Below are 18,884 nucleotides of genomic sequence, written 5' to 3' on the forward strand. Positions count from 1 at the left end.
GAAGCTCCGAAGAAATCTCCTGTGGGTCGACGGAATCTTCCCCCTGCAACCGCAGGCACCAAAGAACTGCATCACCGGTCCTCTGGGTCTCCTCTCAGCACGACGAGCAAGGTCCCTTGAACTCAGCAACTATGTCCAAGTGACTCCCACAGTCCAGTGACTCTTCAGTCCAAGTTTGGTGGAGGTAAGTCCTTGCCTCCCCACGCCAGACTGCATTGCTGGGAACCGCGTCTTTTGCAGCTACTCCGGCTCCTGTGCACTCCACGAAGATTTCCTTTGTGCACAGCCAAGCCTGGGTCCACGGCACTCTAACCTGCATTGCACAACCTCCTGAGTTGTCCTCCGGCGGCGTGGGAGTCTCTTGTGCAACTTCGGGTGAGCACCGTTTCACTCCACTTTGTAGTGCCTGTTCTGGCAGTTCTTCGGGTGTTGCCTGCTTCTGAGAGGGCTCCTTGTCTTGCTGGGCGCCCCTCTGTCCTCTGACACAATTGGTGACATCCTGGTCCCTCCTGGGCCACAGCAGCATCCAAAAACCCTAACCGTAACCCTTGCAGCTAGCAAGGCTTGTTTGCAGTCTTTCTGCGGAAAAACACTTCTGCACGACTCTTCACGACATGGGACATCCATCCTCCAAAGGGGAAGTTTCTAGCCCTTGTCGTTCATGCAGAATCCTCAGCTTCTACCATCCAGTGGCAGCTTCTTTGCATCCACAGCTGGCATTTCCTGGGCATCTGCCCACTCCCGACTTGATCATGACTTTTGGACTTGGTCCCATTGTTCCACAGGTACCCTCGTCTGGAAATCCATCGTTGTTGCATTGCTGGTGTTGGTCTTTCCTGCAGAATTCCCCTATCACGACTTCTGTGCTCTTTGGGGAACTTAGGTGCACTTGGCACCCACTTTTCAGGGTCTTGGGGTGGGCTATTTTTCTAACCCTCACTGTTTTCTTACAGTCCCAGCGACCCTCTACGAGGTCACATAGGTTTGGGGTCCATTCGTGGTTCGCATTCCACTTCTAGAGTATATGGTTTGTGTTGCCCCTATCCCTATGTGCCCCCATTGCATTCTATTGTGACTATGGGGGTCATTCTGACCCCCGCCGGCGGCGTTAGCCGCCGGCCTGGCTGGGACTGCCAGAAGACCGTCCCGTGGTCAGAAGACCGCGGCGGTCATTCTGGGTTTCCCACTGGGCTAGCGGGCGACCGCCAAAAGGCCGCCCGCCAGCCCAGTGGGAAACACCCTTCCACGAGGAAGCCGGCTCCGAATAGAGCCGGCGGAGTGGAGGATGTGCGACGGGTGCAGTGGCACCCGTCGCGAATTCCAGTGTCTGCAAAGCAGACACTGGTATTCAAAGTAGGGCCCTCTTACGGGGGCCCCTGCAGTGCCCATGCCATTGGCATGGGCACTGCAGGGGCCCCAGGGGCCCCATGACACCCCTCACCGCCATCCTGTTCCTGGCGGTCGGAACCGCCAGGAACAGGATGGCGGTGAGGGGGTCGGAATCCCCCAAGGCGGCACAGCAAGCTGCGCCACCCTGGGGGATTCCCAGGGCAGCGGAAAACTGGCGGGAGACCGCCGGTTTTCCTGGTCTGACCGCGGCCAAACCGCCGCGGTCAGAATGCCCTGCGGGGTTCCGCCAGCCTGTTGGCGGTGCTCCCGCATCCCCGGACCGCCGGGGTCGGAATGACCCCCTATATATTGTTTGCACTGTTTTCTATTGCTATTACTGCATATTTTGGTATTGTGTACATATATCTTGTGTATATTTGCTATCCTCATATTGAGGGTACTCACTGAGATATTTTTGGCATATTGTCATAAAAATAAAGTACCTTTATTTTTAGTATATCTGTGTATTGTGTTTTCTTATGATATTGTGCATATGACACTAGTGGTACTGTAGGAGCTTCACTCGTCTCCTAGTTCAGCCTAAGCTGCTCTGCTAAGCTACCTTTTCTATCAGCCTAAGCTGCTAGACACCCCTATACACTAATAAGGGATACCTGGGCCTGGTGCAAGGTGTAAGTACCCCTTGGTACTCACTACAAGCCAGTCCAGCCTCGTACAACATGATAGAAAAGGTTTAGGACAGAGAGAGAAAAACGTTTTTGGAACTTTGAAAAGAACAGAGAAAAAGTTTTCAGAACTTTTCAGAAACTTTTTAGAAAGATTTAGAGAAGGAAAGTGTAGGAGGCTGGACTGGCTTGTAGTGAGTATGTTAGGGTTTGTACACAGCAAAGAGCATGTCCCCTCTCACTGCACTAGTGGGTTCTGTAATAGCTCCCTTTTAAACTTACTATTAAAAAGCCTTTCTTGTTATTTCACCTCCCCCCCCTAGGCTTCTGTGTATGTTGTTTAATGTGCTGTTTTGTTTACACATTGGGCCTTGCTTTTACCAAGGCTTCTTTAAAACACTCCTCCCTAGGCCATGTGTTAATCCAACTCATTTGCATAATAACTGAAACTCTGCACACCTTTCAAGACCATGTGCAGCATGTGAGGACCACACCCAGCTCTTCAAACCACACCCAGCTCTGCACACCTTCCAAGAACATGTGCAGCATGTGAGGACCACACCCAGCCCTTCAAACCACACCCAGCTCTTTGAGCCACACCCAGCCCTGTCTATAAAAGGCATCCCCCGAGCCTCACCCAGTGCTTGTGCTCGTCTACCTCCAGCTTACCTGAGAACAGATCCCTCGGCGCTGGCACTCCTGCTCTTTACAGACTTTCTTTGACTTCAATGGGCGCAGCTGCTGGCTCTTCCTTCTTCCGGTTTCCGGTTCCTCCTTTCCTCAGCCTCTCTCCTACGAGTAACCTGCAAAAGAGAAAGAAGACAAGATTAGACTGATCAGTATCTCTTGCCAGCAACAAGTAAGTGCAAAACTTTTTATTACCTGAGGAAGCTTCGATGGCAATTTCTGGATTCGTGTATAGACAGTTTGAGGCGAAGTGCCTTCCACGAGCATTGTGATTCAGGCTCTTTGTTGCAGGAGTATTTTGCGGAACTTTGTGAAGCGGACATTGTTTTTTTTTTCATGGAACTTTTGGGAATCGAACAGTGAAAACCATTGACAGCAAGGCAAACAGTAAATCAAGGACTTGCACAAATTACATGCTGTATTTTGATGTAAAAGTACAGTATTTGTTTTATAAAAGATTCTGGAAATATGGGAAAAGTGAGTCTACTATTGGGAATTTAGGCTTTAGTTATATTATGATGAATGTTTGATATTGGTAATTCTGATAACGGTATTTGTTTAATGTTTTAGAAGCTTTACAGTAATAGAAAACACATCCCAGAGCAGTAACACATTCCAAACCTGGAAACTAGAGACCAGGATCCAAGAGGTACTTTTAGAAGAGAATTTCTAATAAATAAAGGGATAGTCAGGAACCCATTTAGGAATAGGTTGCACTTATCTGTTCTTTGTTTATGTTTCATTAGGCACCAGTTTCTACAGAAGTCAGAAAGGGCCGCAGATTTGTGCAGCACTTCATCAGTGGAAACGCAAGAACGGTGTTGTCTTTTTATTTTTTATTTTATCCACTTCCCCCCTTCCCTTGAGCTTCTGTTCTTAGTGCACTGTTTTAAAAACTAGTGTGCTGGAACAAGCAGTTTCAGGGTGGGGTCGGATTGTCTTCAACCTCCATCAGAACTGAACAAGAACTCAGGTGAGCTGGGCTTTGACAGAGTACCAAGGGGTACTTACACCTTGCACCAGGCCCAGTTATCCCTTATTAGTGTATAGGGTGTCTAGCAGCATAGGCTGATAGATAATGGTAGCTTAGCAGAGCAGCTTAGGCTGAACTAGGAGACGAGTGAAGCTCCTACAGTACCACTAGTGTCACTTGCACAATATCATAAGAAAACACAATACACAGATATACTAAAAATAAAGGTACTTTTATTTTATGACAATATGCCAAAGTATCTCAGAGTGTACCCTCAGTATGAGGATAGCAAATATACACAAGATATATGTACGCAACACCAAAAATATGCAGTATAGTCTTAGAAAACAGTGCAAACAATGTAAAAGTTAGTTTTACGTCGGAATTGCGTAAAAAAAAACGACGCATTCCGGCGCAAACAGAGTATAAATATGCCCCTATGTACTCCAAAAGTGGAATGCGAACCACGAATGGCCCCAAGGCCTAGTGAAGTGTGTAGAGGGTCACTGGGAGTGTAAGAAAACACTAAGGGTGTCCAAGATACCCCACCCCAAGACCCTGAAAAGTAGGAGTAAAGTTACCCTACTACCCCAGAAAGACAGTAAAGTTGAGATAGGGGATTCTGCAAGGACAACAACTGGCTGCAAAGCATTGAAGACGGATTCCTGGACCTGAGGGCCTGCAAAGGAAGGGGACCAAGTCCAAGAGTCACGCAAGTGTCCGGGGGGGGGGGGGCAGGAGCCCACTAAACCCCAGATGAAGGTGCAAAAGGGCTGCCTCTGGGTGGACAAAGCCAAAGATTCTGCAACAACAGAAGGTGCCAGGAACTTCTCCTTTGGTAAGAAGATGTCCCACGGCGTGCTGGAGGATGGAGAGTTGTTTCCACGCAGAAAGACCGCAAACAAGCCTTGCTAGCTGCAAGAGTCGCAGTTGAGGATTTTGGGTGCTGACAGGGCCCAGGAAGGACCAGGAGATCGCCCCTTGGAGGAGGAGACAGAGGTGGCACTCAGCAACACAGAGATCCTACGCAGAAGAGGCAGCACCCACAGAAGTACTTGAACAGGTGTTCAGAAGATCTGAGGATGGCGGTCAACTCAGCACAACAAAAGAGGGTCTCACGACATCGGAGTCCAACCCAGCTATTTGGGCAATGCAGGACAGAGTGCTGGGGACCTGGGCTAGGCTGTGCACAATGGAAGTCTTGCAAGCGTGCACAGACGCCCTAGCAGCTGCAGTTCACTCAGTACACAGGATTACTGTCTGGCGTGGGGAGGCAAGGACTAACCTCCACCAAATTTGGACAGAAGGGCCATTGGACTGTCAAAGACACTTGTACCCAGCTCCTGTGTTCCAGGGACCTCCCTCGTCAGGATGAGAGGGGACCCAGAGGACCAGTGATGCAGAAGTTTGTTGCCTGCATTGGCAGGGGGAAGATTCCGTCGACCCAGGGGAGATTTCTTCTTGGATTCCAGTGCAGGGTGAAGGCAGACAGCCCTCAGAGATGCACCACCAGGAAACAGTTGAGAAAGCCAGCAGGATGTGGCGCTACAATGTTGCTGGTAGTCTTCTTGCTACTTTGTTGCAGTTTTGCAGGCGTCCTGGAGCAGCCAGCGGTCGATCCTTGGTAGAAGTCGAAGAGGGAAGTGCAGAGGAACTCTGGTGAGCTCTTGCATTCGTTATCTGGTGAGATACCCACAGGAGAGACCCTAAATAGCCCTCAGAGGAGGATTGGCTACGTAAGCACCTATAAGGAGGGGTTTCTGTCATCACCTGCTGGCACTGGCCACTCAGAGCTGTCCATTGTGCCCTCCCACCTCTGCATACAAGATGGTAGAGGTCTGGGACACACTGGAGGAGCTCTGGGCACCTCCCCTGGGAGGTGCTGGCAGGGGAGTGGTCACTCTCCTTTCCTTTATTCCGTTTTGCGCCAGAGCAGGGCTGGGGAGATCCCTAAACCGGTGTAGACTGGCTTATGCAAGGAGGGCACCATCTGTGCCCTTTAAAGCATTTCCAGAGGCCAGTAGAGGCTACTCCTCCCAGGCCCTTCACACCTATTTCCAAAGGGAGAGGGTGTAACACCCTCTCTCAGAAGAAATCCTTTGTTCTGCCTTCCTGGGACCAGGCTGCCCAGGCCCCAGGGGGGCAGAAACCTGTCTGAGGGGTTGGAAGCAGCGGTAGCTGCAGAGGAGACCCCGGAAAGTTAGTTTGGCAGTACTCAGGCTCTATGCTGGAGACCCGGGGATGCATGGAATTGTCCCCCCAATGCCAGAATGGTATTAGGGTGACAATTCCATGATCCTAGACATGTTACATGGCCATGTTCGGAGTTACCATTGTGACGCTACATATAGGTATTGACCTATATGTAGTGCACGCATGTAATGGTGTCCCTGCACTCACAAAGTCTGGGGAAATTGCCCTGAACAATGTGGGGGCACCTTGACTAGTGCCTGGGTGCCCTCACACTAAGGGGCATATTTATACTCCGTTTGCGCTGAATGTGCGTCAAAGATTTTGACACACATTTGGCGCAAACTGTGCACCATATTTAAACTTTGACGCCCGAGTCCGCGGACGTCAAAATTCCTCTGTGTGCCTCATTGTAGGAAAGTACCATCTTGCCTGGCATGTTACCCCCATTTTTCACTGTATATATGTTGTTTTAGTTGTATGTGTCACTGGGACCCTGGTAACCCAGGGCCCCAGTGCTCATAAGTGTGCCTGAATGTGTTACCTGTGTAGTGACTAACTGTCTCACTGAGGCTCTGCTAATCAGAACCTCAGTGGTTATGCACTCTCATTTCTTTCCAAATTGTCACTGACAGGCTAGTGACCATTTTTTCCAATTTACATTGGCTTACTGGAACACCCTTATAATTCCCTAGTATATGGTACTGAGGTACCCAGGGTATTGGGGTTCCAGGAGATCCCTATGGGCTGCAGCATTTCTTTTGCCACCCATAGGGAGCTCTGACAATTCTTACACAGGCCTGCCACTGCAGCCTGAGTGAAATAACGTCCACGTTATTTCACAGCCATTTTACACTGCACTTAAGTAACTTATAAGTCACCTATATGTCTAACCTTTACCTGGTAAAGGTTAGGTGCAAAGTTACTTAGTGTGAGGGCACCCTGGCACTAGCCAAGGTGCCCCCACATTGTTCAGAGCCAATTCACTGAACTTTGTGAGTGCGGGGACACCATTACACGCGTGCACTACATATAGGTCACTACCTATATGTAGCTTCACCATGGTAACTCCGAATATGGCCATGTAACATGTCTATGATCATGGAATTGCCCCCTCTATGCCATCCTGGCATTGTTGGTACAATTCCATGATCCCAGTGGTCTGTAGCACAGACCCTGGTACTGCCAGACTGCCCTTCCTGGGGTTTCTCTGCAGCTGCTGCTGCTGCCAACCCCTCAGACAGGCAGCTGCCCTCCTGGGGTCCAGCCAGGCCTGGCCCAGGATGGCAGAACAAAGAACTTCCTCTGAGAGAGGGTGTGACACCCTCTCCCTTTGGAAAATGGTGTGAAGGCAGGGGAGGAGTAGCCTCCCCCAGCCTCTGGAAATGCTTTGTTGGGCACAGATGTGCCCAATTCTGCATAAGCCAGTCTACACCGGTTCAGGGACCCCTTAGCCCCTGCTCTGGCGCGAAACTGGACAAAGGAAAGGGGAGTGACCACTCCCCTGACCTGCACCTCCCCTGGGAGGTGTCCAGAGCTCCTCCAGTGTGCTCCAGACCTCTGCCATCTTGGAAACAGAGGTGCTGCTGGCACACTGGACTGCTCTGAGTGGCCAGTGCCACCAGGTGACGTCAGAGACTCCTTGTGATAGGCTCCTTCAGGTGTTAGTAGCCTTTCCTCTCTCCTAGGTAGCCAAACCCTCTTTTCTGGCTATTTAGGGTCTCTGTCTCTGGGGAAACTTTAGATAACGAATGCATGAGCTCAGCCGAGTTCCTCTGCATCTCCCTCTTCACCTTCTGATAAGGAATCGACCGCTGACCGCGCTGGAAGCCTGCAAACCTGCAACATAGTAGCAAAGACGACTACTGCAACTCTGTAACGCTGATCCTGCCGCCTTCTCGACTGTTTTCCTGCTTGTGCATGCTGTGGGGGTAGTCTGCCTCCTCTCTGCACCAGAAGCTCCGAAGAAATCTCCCGTGGGTCGACGGAATCTTCCCCCTGCAACCGCAGGCACCAAAAAGCTGCATTACCGGTCCCTTGGGTCTCCTCTCAGCACGACGAGCGAGGTCCCTCGAATCCAGCGACACCGTCCAAGTGACCCGCACAGTCCAGTGACTCTTCAGCCCAAGTTTGGTGGAGGTAAGTCCTTGCCTCACCTCGCTGGGCTGCATTGCTGGGAACCGCGACTTTGCAAGCTACTCCGGCCCCTGTGCACTTCCGGCGGAAATCCTTCGTGCACAGCCAAGCCTGGGTCCACGGCACTCTAACCTGCATTGCACGACTTTCTAAGTTGGTCTCCGGCGACGTGGGACTCCTTTGTGCAACTTCGGCGAGCACCGTTTCACGCATCCTTGTAGTGCCTGTTTCTGGCACTTCTCCGGGTGCTACCTGCTTCAGTGAGGGCTCTTTGTCTTGCTCGACGTCCCCTCTCTCTGCAGGTCCAATTTGCGACCTCCTGGTCCCTCCTGGGCCCCAGCAGCGTCCAAAAACGCCAAACGCACGATTTGCGTGTAGCAAGGCTTGTTGGCGTCCATCCGGCGGGAAAACACTTCTGCACGACTCTCCAAGGCGTGAGGGATCCATCCTCCAAAGGGGAAGTCTCTAGCCCTTGTCGTTCCTGCAGTATTCACAGCTCTTCAGCCTAGTAAGAGCTTCTTTGCACCAACCGCTGGCATTTCTTGGGCATCTGCCCATCTCCGAGCTGCTTGTGACTTTTGGACTTGGTCCCCTTGTTCCACAGGTACCCTCAGTCAGGAATCCATCGTTGTTGCATTGCTGATTTGTGTTTTCCTTGCATTTTCCCTCTAACACGACTATTTTGTCCTTAGGGGAACTTTAGTGCACTTTGCACTCACTTTTCAGGGTCTTGGGGAGGGTTATTTTTCTAACTCTCACTATTTTCTAATAGTCCCAGCGACCCTCTACAAGGTCACATAGGTTTGGGGTCCATTCGTGGTTCGCATTCCACTTCTGGAGTATATGGTTTGTGTTGCCCCTATCCCTATGTTTCCCCATTGCATCCTATTGTAACTATACATTGTTTGCACTGTTTTCTAAGGCTATACTGCATATTTTTGCTATTGTGTATATATATCTTGTGTATATTTCCTATCCTCTCACTGAGGGTACACTCTAAGATACTTTGGCATATTGTCATAAAAATAAAGTACCTTTATTTTTAGTATAACTGTGTATTGTGTTTTCTCATGATATTGTGCATATGACACTAAGTGGTACTGTAGTAGCTTCACACGTCTCCTAGTTCAGCCTAAGCTGCTCTGCTAAGCTACCATTATCTATCAGCCTAAGCTGCTAGACACCCTATACACTAATAAGGGATAACTGGGCCTGGTGCAAGGTGCAAGTACCCCTTGGTACTCACTACAAGCCAGTCCAGCCTCCTACATTGGTTGTGCAGCGGTGGGATAAGTGCTTTGAGACTACTTACCACTCTTGTCATTGTACTTTTCATAAGAGAAAAATATACAAAACAAGGTCAGTGTATATACACATAGCCAAAAAGTTTTGCATTTCCTCTTTTCACTCTTTTCTAAGTGCTGAAAAGTACTTCTAAACTTTCAATAAGTTCTTAAAAGTTTAAAAAGTTTTTTTCTGTCTTTCCAAAAAGTTCTGAAAACTTTTTTCTCTTTGTCTATCACTTTAACTCTCTCTAAAAATGTCTGGCACAGGCCAAAAAGTTGAACTGTCCAAACTTGCATATGATCACCTTAGCTGGAAAGGAGCAAGGAGTCTCTGCATAGAGAGAGGTTTGAGTGTAGGGAAGAATCCTTCCTTAGAACTGTTAATTAATATGCTTAGAGTACAGGATAAGGCCATAAGTGCCCAATCTGTAGAAAAAGTAGCTAATGGTTCTCAATCTGATCCAGGGACTCCCCCAGGAAAAGGTTCAGGAAAGAAACTTCTCAGCCTGCCCATTACTAGACAGTCTAGCATAGTTGGTACAGAGGTTGAATCAATATCATACTGATGATGTGCTCTCACATTATGCTGGTAGCCAAGCTGTTAGGGTGCCCTTTGTAAGGGACAGGTCTCCTTCTGTTCATTCCCATCATACCTCTGTATCTAGAAATGTCCCTCCCATCCACCCTGATGACAGATTGTTAGAAAGGGAGCTCAATAGATTGAGAGTGGAGCAAACCAGACTGAAGCTCAAGAAGCAACAGCTGGATTTGGATAGACAGTCTTTAGAAATAGAGAGGGAAAGACAGAAGATGGGTTTAGATACCCATGGTGGCAGCAGCAGTATTCCCCATAGTCATCCTGCAAAAGAGCATGATTCCAGGAATCTGCACAAGATAGTTCCCCCTTATAAGGAGGGGGATGACATTAACAAGTGGTTTGCTGCACTTGAGAGGGCATGTGCTGTACAGGATGTCCCTCAAAAGCAGTGGGCTGCTATCCTATGGCTATCATTTAGTGGAAAAGGTAGGGATAGGCTCCTTACTGTAAAAGAAAATGATGCTAACAATTTCCAAGTTCTTAAGAATGCACTCCTGGATGGTTATGGCTTAACCACTGAACAGTACAGGATAAAGTTCAGAGATACCAAAAAGGAGTCTTCACAAGACTGGGTTGATTTCATTGACCAGGCAGTGAAGGCCTTGGAGGGGTGGTTACATGGCAGTAAAGTTACTGATTATGACAGCCTGTATAACTTGATCCTGAGAGAGCATATTCTTAATAATTGTGTGTCTGATTTGTTGCACCAGTACTTGGTGGACTCTGATCTGACCTCTCCCCAAGAATTGGGAAAGAAGGCAGACAAATGGGTCAGAACAAGAGTGAACAGAAAAGTTCATACAGGGGGTGACAAAGATGGCAACAAAAAGAAGGATGGTAAGTCTTCTGACAAGGGTGGGGACAAATCTAAAAATGAGTCTTCATCAGGCCCACAAAAACACTCTGGTGGGGGTGGTGGGCCCAAATCCTCCTTTAATCAGAACAAGGAAAAGAAACCATGGTGCTATTTATGTAAGATAAAAGGCCATTGGACAACAGATCCCAGTTGTCCAAAGAAAGGCACCACAGCTCCTACCACTACAACCCCTACTGCTACACCTAGTGTCCCTACTAATAGCAGTGGTGGTGGGAGCAAACCTACTAATAGCCAATCCAAGGGAGAAGCTGGGCTCACTTTTGGTAATTTAGTTGGGGTTGGTCTGATTAGGGAGACCACAGAGGCTACTTTAGTCTCTGAAGGGGCTATTGATTTAGCCACTTTGGTTGCTTGCCCCCATAACTTGGAGAAGTACAAGCAACTAACCCTAATAAATGGTGTTGAGGTACAGGCCTACAGGGACACAGGTGCCAGTGTCACAATGGTGATTGAGAAACTGGTGCACCATGAACAACACATACTTGGACACCAGTACCAAGTAACCGATGCTCACAACATAACACAAAGCCACCCCATGGCTGTTGTAAATCTCAACTGGGGGGGGGTATCTGGTCCAAAGAAAGTTGTGGTAGCTTCAGATTTACCTGTAGACTGTCTATTAGGGAATGATTTGGAGACATCAGCTTGGTCAGATGTGGAGTTGGAGGCCCATGCAGCAATGCTGGGCATCCCAGGGCATATTTTTGCTTTGACAAGGGCTCAGGCCAAAAAGCAAAAAGGACAGGGAAGCTTGGATCCTGGAACAATGGACCAAGTGCTCCCTAAAGCTAGGGCTAGTAGAAGCAAACCACTTCCTACTATCCCTCCCTCTACAGTGGATTCTACTTCTGAGGAAGAAGAATTCCCTCCCTGTGCAGAACCTACACCAGAGGAGCTGGAAGCAGACACTGCTGAGCTTTTGGGTGAAGGGGGGCCTGCCAGAGAGGAGCTGAGTGTGGCACAGCAAACCTGTCCCACATTAGAGGGTCTCAGACAGCAAGCTGTCAAACAGGCTAATGGGGATGTCAGTGACTCACACAGAGTTTACTGGGAGGACAACCTCTTGTACACTGAGCATAGGGATCCTAAACCTGGAGCTGCCAGGAGATTAGTGATTCCTCAGGAGTACAGAAAGTTCCTCCTAACACTGGCACATGACATTCCCTTAGCTGGGCACCTGGGTCAAATGAAAACTTGGGACAGATTGGTACCATTGTTTCATTGGCCTAGGATGTCTGAGGACACAAAATAATTTTGTAAGTCCTGTGAAACCTGTCAAGCCAGTGGCAAGACAGGTGGCACTCCAAAGGCACCCCTTATCCCACTGCCTGTGGTTGGGGTTCCCTTTGAAAGGGTAGGGGTTGACATAGTGGCCCCCTTGACCCTCCTACTGCTTCAGGCAATAGGTTTATCTTGGTGGTAGTGGACCATGCCACAAGATATCCTGAAGCAATTCCTTTAAGGACCACTACAGCTCCTGCAGTGGCAAAGGCCCTCCTGGGAATATTTTCCAGGGTGGGCTTCCCAAAGGAAGTAGTATCAGACAGAGGAAGCAATTTCATGTCTGCATACTTAAAGGCCATGTGGAAGGAGTGTGGTGTAACTTACAAGTTCACAACACCCTATCATCCACAAACAAATGGACTGGTGGAGAGATTTAATAAAACTCTCAAAGGCATGATTATGGGACTCCCTGAAAAACTCCGCAGGAGATGGGATATCCTTCTACCATGCCTCCTTTTTGCCTACAGGGAGGTACCCCAGAAAGGAGTGGGCTTCAGCCCCTTTGAACTTCTTTTTGGACACCCTGTTAGGGGTCCACTCACACTTGTAAAGGAGGGTTGGGAACAACCTTTAAAAGCTCCTAAGCAGGATATTGTGGATTATGTACTTGGCCTCAGATCAAGGATGGCTGAGTACATGAAAAAGGCCAGTAAAAACCTTCAGGCCAGCCAAGAGCTCCAGAAGCAATGGCATGATCAGAAGGCTGTTTTGGTTCAGTACCAACCAGGGCAGAAAGTGTGGGTCTTGGAGCCTGTGGCCCCAAGAGCACTCCAAGATAAATGGAGTGGACCCCACACAATTGTTGAAAAGAAGGGTGAAGTCACCTACTTGGTTGACTTAGGCACTGCCAGGAGTCCCCTTAGGGTGCTCCATGTCAACCGCCTGAAACCCTACTATGACAGGGCTGATCTCACCCTGCTCATGGCAACAGATGAGGGACAGGAAGAAGACAGTGATCCTCTACCTGATCTCTTCTCTTCCACAGAACAAGATGCTCTTGTGGAAGGTGTAGTTTTGGCTGATTGTCTTACTGCTGAGCAGAAAGATAATTGCATAAATCTCCTAGGACAATTTTCAGAACTCTTCTCCATTGTGCCAGGCACCACTTCTTGGTGTGAGCACACTATAGATACTGGAGACAGTTTACCTGTCAAAAGTAAGATCTATAGGCAGCCTGACCATGTCAGGGACTGCATAAAGCAAGAAGTTCAGAAAATGTTGGAACTAGGAGTGGTTGAGCACTCTGACAGTCCATGGGCTTCTCCTGTGGTACTGGTACCAAAACCCAATTCTAAAGATGGAAAGAAGGAAATTAGGTTTTGTGTAGACTATAGAGGTCTCAACTTGGTAACCAAAACTGATGCTCACCCTATACCCAGGGCAGATGAGCTAATAGATACACTGGCATCTGCCAAGTATCTAAGCACTTTTGATTTGACTGCAGGGTATTGGCAGATCAAATTGTCAGAAGATGCTAAACCTAAGACTGCATTTTCTACCATTGGAGGACATTACCAGTTTACTGTAATGCCTTTTGGTTTGAAAAATGCACCTGCCACTTTTCAGAGGTTGGTGAACACAGTCCTGCAAGGGCTGGAAGCTTTCAGTGCAGCATATTTGGATGATATAGCTGTATTTAGCTCCAGCTGGGATGATCACCTGGTCCACCTATGGAATGTTTTGGAGGCCCTGCAAAAGGCAGGCCTCACTATCAAGGCTTCAAAGTGCCAGATAGGGCAGGGTAAGGTGGTTTATCTGTGACACCTTGTTGGTGGGGAACAGATTGCACCACTTCAGGGGAAAATCCAAACTATTATTGATTGGGTTCCCCCTACCACTCAGACTCAGGTGAGAGCCTTCCTAGGCCTCACTGGGTATTACAGGAGGTTCATTAAGAACTATGGCTCCATAGCAGCCCCTCTTAATGACCTCACATCCAAGAAAATGCCTAAAAAGGTATTATGGACAGCAAGCTGTCAGAAAGCTTTTGAGGAGCTGAAGCAGGCCATGTGCTCTGCACCTGTCCTGAAAAGCCCTTGTTACTCTAAAAAATTCTATGTCCAAACTGATGCATCTGAATTAGGAGTAGGGGCAGTCCTATCACAACTTAATTCTGAGGGCCAGGATCAACCTGTTGCTTTTATTAGTAGAAGGTTGACCCCTAGAGAAAAGCGTTGGTCTGCCATTGAGAGGGAGGCCTTTGCTGTGGTCTGGGCTCTGAAGAAGTTGAGGCCATACCTGTTTGGCACTCACTTCATTGTTCAGACAGACCACAAACCTCTACTTTGGCTAAAACAAATGAAAGGTGAAAATCCTAAATTGTTGAGGTGGTCCATATCCCTACAGGGAATGGACTATACAGTGGAACATAGACCTGGGAGTAGCCACTCAAATGCAGATGGACTCTCCAGATATTTCCACTTAGACAATGAAGACTCATCAGGTAATGGCTAGTCTTATTGTCCTTCGTTTGGGGGGGGGTTGTGTAGGAAAGTACCATCTTGCCTGGCATGTTACCCCCATTTTTCACTGTATATATGTTGTTTTAGTTGTATGTGTCACTGGGACCCTGGTAACCCAGGGCCCCAGTGCTCATAAGTGTGCCTGAATGTGTTACCTGTGTACTGACTAACTGTCTCACTGAGGCTCTGCTAATCAGAACCTCAGTGGTTATGCTCTCTCATTTCTTTCCAAATTGTCACTGACAGGCTAGTGACCATTTTTTCCAATTTACATTGGCTTACTGGAACACCCTTATAATTCCCTAGTATATGGTACTGAGGTACCCAGGGTATTGGGGTTCCAGGAGATCCCTATGGGCTGCAGCATTTCTTTTGCCACCCATAGGGAGCTCTGACAATTCTTACACAGGCCTGCCACTGCAGCCTGAGTGAAATAACGTCCACATTATTTCACAGCCATTTTACACTGCACTTAAGTAACTTATAAGTCACCTATATGTCTAACCTTTACCTGGTAAAGGTTAGGTGCAAAGTTACTTAGTGTGAGGGCACCCTGGCACTAGCCAAGGTGCCCCCACATTGTTCAGAGCCAATTCACTGAACTTTGTGAGTGCGGGGACACCATTACACGCGTGCACTACATATAGGTCACTACCTATATGTAGCTTCACCATGGTAACTCCGAATATGGCCATGTAACATGTCTATGATCATGGAATTGCCCCCTCTATGCCATCCTGGCATTGTTGGTACAATTCCATGATCCCAGTGGTCTGTAGCACAGACCCTGGTACTGCCAGACTGCCCTTCCTGGGGTTTCTCTGCAGCTGCTGCTGCTGCCAACCCCTCAGACAGGCAGCTGCCCTCCTGGGGTCCAGCCAGGCCTGGCCCAGGATGGCAGAACAAAGAACTTCCTCTGAGAGAGGGTGTGACACCCTCTCCCTTTGGAAAATGGTGTGAAGGCAGGGGAGGAGTAGCCTCCCCCAGCCTCTGGAAATGCTTTGTTGGGCACAGATGTGCCCAATTCTGCATAAGCCAGTCTACACCGGTTCAGGGACCCCTTAGCCCCTGCTCTGGCGCGAAACTGGACAAAGGAAAGGGGAGTGACCACTCCCCTGACCTGCACCTCCCCTGGGAGGTGTCCAGAGCTCCTCCAGTGTGCTCCAGACCTCTGCCATCTTGGAAACAGAGGTGCTGCTGGCACACTGGACTGCTCTGAGTGGCCAGTGCCACCAGGTGACGTCAGAGACTCCTTGTGATAGGCTCCTTCAGGTGTTAGTAGCCTTTCCTCTCTCCTAGGTAGCCAAACCCTCTTTTCTGGCTATTTAGGGTCTCTGTCTCTGGGGAAACTTTAGATAACGAATGCATGAGCTCAGCCGAGTTCCTCTGCATCTCCCTCTTCACCTTCTGATAAGGAATCGACCGCTGACCGCGCTGGAAGCCTGCAAACCTGCAACATAGTAGCAAAGACGACTACTGCAACTCTGTAACGCTGATCCTGCCGCCTTCTCGACTGTTTTCCTGCTTGTGCATGCTGTGGGGGTAGTCTGCCTCCTCTCTGCACCAGAAGCTCCGAAGAAATCTCCCGTGGGTCGACGGAATCTTCCCCCTGCAACCGCAGGCACCAAAAAGCAGCATTACCGGTCCCTTGGGTCTCCTCTCAGCACGACGAGCGAGGTCCCTCGAATCCAGCGACACCGTCCAAGTGACCCCCACAGGCCAGTGACTCTTCAGCCCAAGTTTGGTGGAGGTAAGTCCTTGCCTCACCTCGCTGGGCTGCATTGCTGGGAACCGCGACTTTGCAAGCTACTCTGGCCCCTGTGCACTTCCGGCGGAAATCCTTCGTGCACAGCCAAGCCTGGGTCCACGGCACTCTAACCTGCATTGCACGACTTTCTAAGTTGGTCTCCGGCGACGTGGGACTCCTTTGTGCAACTTCGGCAAGCACCGTTTCACGCATCCTCGTAGTGCCTGTTTCTGGCACTTCTCCAGGTGCTACCTGCTTCAGTGAGGGCTCTTTGTCTTGCTCGACGTCCCCTCTCTCTGCAGGTCCAATTTGCGACCTCCTGGTCCCTCCTGGGCCCCAGCAGCGTCCAAAAACGCCAAACGCACGATTTGCGTGTAGCAAGGCTTGTTGGCGTCCATCCGGCGGGAAACAACTTCTGCACGACTCACCAAGGCGTGGTGGATCCATCCTCCAAAGGGGAAGTCTCTAGCCCTTGTCGTTCCTGCAGTATTCACAGCTCTTCAGCCTAGTAAGAGCTTCTTTGCACCAACCGCTGGCATTTCTTGGGCATCTGCCCATCTCCGAGCTTCTTGTGACTTTTGGACTTGGTCCCCTTGTTCCACAGGTACCCTCAGTCAGGAATCCATCGTTGTTGCATTGCTGATTTGTGTTTTCCTTGCATTTTCCCTCTAACACGACTATTTTGTCCTTAGGGGAACTTTAGTGCACTTTGCACTCACTTTTCAGGGTCTTGAGGAGGGTTATTTTTCTAACTCTCACTATTTTCTAATAGTCCCAGCGACCCTCTACAAGGTCACATAGGTTTGGGGTCCATTCGTGGTTCGCATTCCACTTCTGGAGTATATGGTTTGTGTTGCCCCTATCCCTATGTTTCCCCATTGCATCCTATTGTAACTATACATTGTTTGCACTGTTTTCTAAGGCTATACTGCATATTTTTGCTATTGTGTATATATATCTTGTGTATATTTCCTATCCTCTCACTGAGGGTACACTCTAAGATACTTTGGCATATTGTAATAAAAATAAAGTACCTTTATTTTTAGTATAACTGTGTATTGTGTTTTCTCATGATATTGTGCATATGACACTAAGTGGTACTGTAGTAGCTTCACACGTCTCCTAGTTCAGCCTAAGCTGCTCTGCTAAGCTACCATTATCTATCAGCCTAAGCTGCTAGACACCCTATACACTAATAAGGGATAACTGGGCCTGGTGCAAGGTGCAAGGTGCAAGTACCCCTTGGTACTCACTACAAGCCAGTCCAGCCTCCTACACTCATTTTTTGGATGCGGGAAACTGCCTTGCGTTAATGACATGCAAGGTAGGCGTTGTAGGAAAGTACCATCTTGCCTGGCATGTTACCCCCATTTTGCACTGTATGTATGTTGTTTTAGTTGTATGTGTCACTGGGACCCTGCCAGCCAGGGCCCCAGTGCTCATAAGTGTGCCCTGAATGTGTTACCTGTGTTATGACTAACTGTCTCACTGAGGCTCTGCTATCCAGAAACTCAGTGGTTATGCTCTCTCATTTCTTTCAAATTGTCACTAACAGGCTAGTGACCAATTTTACCAATTTACATTGGCATACTGGAACACCCTTATAATTCCCTAGTATATGGTACTGAGGTACCCAGGGTATTGGGGTTCCAGGAGATCCCTATGGGCTGCAGCATTTCTTTTGCCACCCATAGGGAGCTCTGACAATTCTTACACAGGCCTGCCACTGCAGCCTGAGTGAAATAATGTCCACGTTATTTCACAGCATTTACCACTGCACTTAAGTAACTTATAAGTCACCTATATGTCTAACCTTTACCTGGTAAAGGTTAGGTGCAAAGTTACTTAGTGTGTGGGCACCCTGGCACTAGCCAAGATGCCCCCACATTGTTCAGGGCAAATTCCCCGGACTTTATGAGTGCGGGGACACCATTACACGCGTGCACTACATATAGGTCACTACCTATGTGTAGGTTCACAATGGTAACTCCGAATATGGCCATGTAACATGTCTATGATCATGGAATTGCCCCCGCTTTGGCACAATCCCATGATCCCACAGTTCTGTAGCTCAGACCTGGGTAATGCCAAACTGCCTTTCCCGGGGTTTCACTGCAGCTGCTGCTGCTGCCAACCCCTCAGACAGGTTTCTGCCCTCCTGGGGTCCAGCCAGGCTTGGCCCAGGAAGGCAGAACAAAGGACTTCCTCAGAGAGAGGGTGTTACACCCTCTCCCTTTGGAAAATGGTGTTAGGGCTGGGGAGGAGTAGCCTCCCCCAGCCTCTGGAAATGCTTTCATGGGTACAGATGGGGCCCATTTCTGCATAAGCCAGTCTACACCGGTTCAGGGACCCCTTAGCCCTGCTCTAGCGCGAAACTGGACAAAGGAAAGGGGAGTGACCACTCCCCTGACCTGCACCTCCCCTGGGAGGTGCCCAGAGCTCCTCCAGTGTGCTCCAGACCTCTGCCATCTTGGAAACAGAGGTGCTGCTGGCACACTGGACTGCTCTGAGTGGCCAGGGCCAGCAGGTGACGTCAGAGACTCCTTCTGATAGGCTCCTTCAGGTGTTGCTAGCCTATCTTCTCTCCTAAGTAGCCAAACCCTCTTTTCTGGCTATTTAGGGTCTCTGC

General features: G+C 49.1%; 1 protein-coding gene across 1 annotated transcript in view; it reads left to right on the plus strand.

Moving 5' to 3' along the window:
* The first annotated feature begins 2,703 nt into the window (after positions 1-2,703).
* Positions 2,704-18,884, plus strand: part of LOC138258812 (peptidoglycan recognition protein 1-like) — a 160,431-nt gene continuing 144,250 nt past the window's right edge. Inside the window, exon 1 of the mRNA XM_069206058.1 lies at positions 2,704-2,874. The gene's annotated coding sequence lies outside the window, so the exon portion shown is untranslated. The remainder of the gene's footprint in view (positions 2,875-18,884) is intronic.

This window comes from Pleurodeles waltl, chromosome 9 (assembly GCF_031143425.1).
Source record: "Pleurodeles waltl isolate 20211129_DDA chromosome 9, aPleWal1.hap1.20221129, whole genome shotgun sequence".
In the NCBI taxonomy this organism is placed as follows: Eukaryota; Metazoa; Chordata; class Amphibia; order Caudata; family Salamandridae; genus Pleurodeles; species Pleurodeles waltl.